The sequence below is a fragment of the Octopus bimaculoides genome, chromosome 2 (assembly GCF_001194135.2).
Source record: "Octopus bimaculoides isolate UCB-OBI-ISO-001 chromosome 2, ASM119413v2, whole genome shotgun sequence".
Taxonomy (NCBI): Eukaryota; Metazoa; Mollusca; class Cephalopoda; order Octopoda; family Octopodidae; genus Octopus; species Octopus bimaculoides.
The window spans coordinates 29,291,427-29,294,214 of record NC_068982.1 but is presented as its reverse complement, the minus strand read 5'-3'; the positions used below and the strand labels follow the sequence as shown (position 1 = coordinate 29,294,214).

Genomic DNA, 2,788 nt, shown 5'->3' with positions numbered 1-2,788 from the left:
TATATATATATATATATATATATATATATATATATATATATTGTCAGTAAATCATAAATCAGTCTAGATGAGATGCAGTTTGGGTTTGTGCTTGGGAAAAACACCACTGATGTTATATTTCTGGTAAGACAGCTGCAGGAGAAATACCTAACCAAAGATAAACTCCTGTACCTGGCTTTTGTTGACATGGAGAAAGCCTTCGACAGGGTCCCTCGATCCCTTACCTGGTGGTCAATGAGGAAACTAGGGATAGATGAATAGTTAGTGAGAGCTGTGCAAGTCATGTACAGGGACGCTGTCAGTAAGGTGAGGGTTGGCAATGAGTACAGTGAAGAATTTTGAGTAGAGATAGGGTTCCACCAAGGTTCAGTCCTCAGCCCCCTCCTATTTATCATAGTCCTCCTAGCAATAACAGAGGAATTCAAGACACGATGTTCCTGGGAGCTCCTCGATGCTGATGATTGCTCTTATTGCTGAGTCACTATCAGAACTAGAGAAGTTTCAAGTGTGGAAGCAAGGATTAGATTTTCACCTATTGCAGGGGGTCTTGGAACGTAACACCTACGATAGACGAGGGATTACTGTAAATATTTAATGGGCTTACTTGAGTTTCTGTTTACCAAAATCCACTCAGCCTGAGGCTATAGTAGAAGACCCCTTCCCAAGGTGTCACACAGTGAGACTGAACCCAGAGCCATTTGGTTGAGAAGCAAACATTTACCTTGCACCCTACCTAGATTTTAAAAGATATGGAAAACCCTAAAATGTTTAGTTTCAAGTTAAAATAAAAACAAACTCTTGAGATAAAACTGTGGGATAGTAAAGGTTTCCATCAGTAAAAGCTTCCACAAATTTGCCAAAATAAACTGCAACATCAGCACAATGCTACAAGCTACAAAGGGTAAAAATATGAAGGGAATATAATTATTTGGTGTATTTTCAAATGTATCATTTCTTTTCCTTTGTGTGACTTATAAATGAACTATAAGAAAATAATGATTGATAAAGCAAATTTTCATTTATATGTATTTATTACAAGACTTAAACTCATCAGCCAAGCAGATGTGAACTGTTTGTAGGTTTTATGTTCCATTATATAAATTCTACTAAGATTTGACTCGGTCTTATTGTAAGTTAGGAGTGAATACCATTTTCCTCAATGTTACCAAATAAAAAAAAAAATGTTTAAATGAAGTAATATTGTTACAAGCAATGAATTTAGGAACAATATTTTTTGCCTAAATATTGAATAATGAGCTTCACCTAATCTAACAATTATCATATTTGATGGCATATAAAACACTTTTTGCCCCCAAAAGTCATTACAAAAAAATCACCCCGGGTTCTATATGCAAAGTCAGGTCTCTATTACATGCTTCAATGCACTAAAACCTTTTTCTTTCTGAATATGCGCTACTGAAATTGGGGTGCATATTAACACAAGATGTTACTTATATAACACACTGATAGTTATGTCAAATGAAAGTTTAAACTCTTTAGCATTTAAATTGGTCATATCCAGCCCAGAACATTATACCTATGTCATTCAAGCTGACAAGATCCAACCTCTCACACCTATCTTACAATGTCATTCTAAAAATGAACAATCATATCACTAAAATTTCAAAGCTACAAGATGATTCAATATTTGATTCAAAATGATGTTAATAAATAAGCATGACATTTTACAAAGTGATCTAAATACTACAAGGTTAAACCAAAAATTAAGAACATCACTTGCTTTTTGACAAATGATTAGCATTTACTAAAACATGATACAAATATGATTATTTTGAGATGTCCTTTACTGAGTCTAGAAAACATATAAAAGTGTGGCTGAGTTCCTTTCGAGCATTAGGCCTCTTGGAGGCAAAGTGGCTGAGTTCCTTTTGAGTGTTGGGCCTCACGGAAGCAAAGTGGCTGAGTTCCTTTCAAGTGTTGGGCCTCACGGAGGCAATGACCAAGACCTTTGGCATTATGTCATGCTTGAGAAGAAGACCCATCAAGCCAAGCAAAATTGCAGTCGTGGCAGATACTAGTGTAACGTAAATGGCACCCATGCTGATGGTATGTAAAAGCACCCATTACACTCTCGGAGTGGTTGGCATTAGGAAGGGTATCCAGCTACAGAAAACCATGCAAATCAGACTGGAGCCTGGCGCAGCCTTCCAGTGTGACAGCCCAGTCAAACCGTCCAACCCATGCCAGCATGGATAATGGAGTTAAATGATGACGATGATGATGATGATGATGATGATTAAATAGTGTGTATCATGGAAGTCTGTTGAATTTGAATATGTATCAACATGAATGCAACTTGCTACTTCTGCTGAGAAAACCACGACTGATCCTAATGAGAAATACTGCCATGAACCTAAGGTTCAGAGACATTCTTTGACTTTTATTCTCTTACCTGTTTCAGTCATTTGACAGTGGCCAAGCTGGAGCACTGCCTTGAAGGGTTTTAGTCGAAGAAACTGACCCAGGACTAATTTTTTTTAAGCTTAGTAACTATTCTATCGGTCTCTTTGGCCGAACTGCTAAGTTACGGTGATGGGGGGGGGGGCAAATAAGTCCTTAGAGACGATGTTTTGGTGTTTACCTTTTGTTCTTAGCCTTTTTTACCTGAAGATGTGTAAGGCAATTTATATGTTTGACTTGAATTTGACAGTAAAAATAGCCTTATACAGAAATGTTGACATAGGAATAAATTTCAATAATAATGGATATTAGCGTCAAAACTCTCTTTTAAATTTAAAATTTTGGATATATATATATATATATGTAT

The 2,788-nt window shown here is 36.4% G+C and overlaps 1 protein-coding gene across 4 annotated transcripts in view; it reads left to right on the top strand.

Annotated features, from left to right (window-relative positions):
- The window catches only part of LOC106876029 (ras-specific guanine nucleotide-releasing factor 2), a 563,899-nt gene that overhangs the window by 441,925 nt on the left and 119,186 nt on the right, over positions 1-2,788 (top strand). The gene's annotated exons all lie outside the window — the stretch shown is intronic.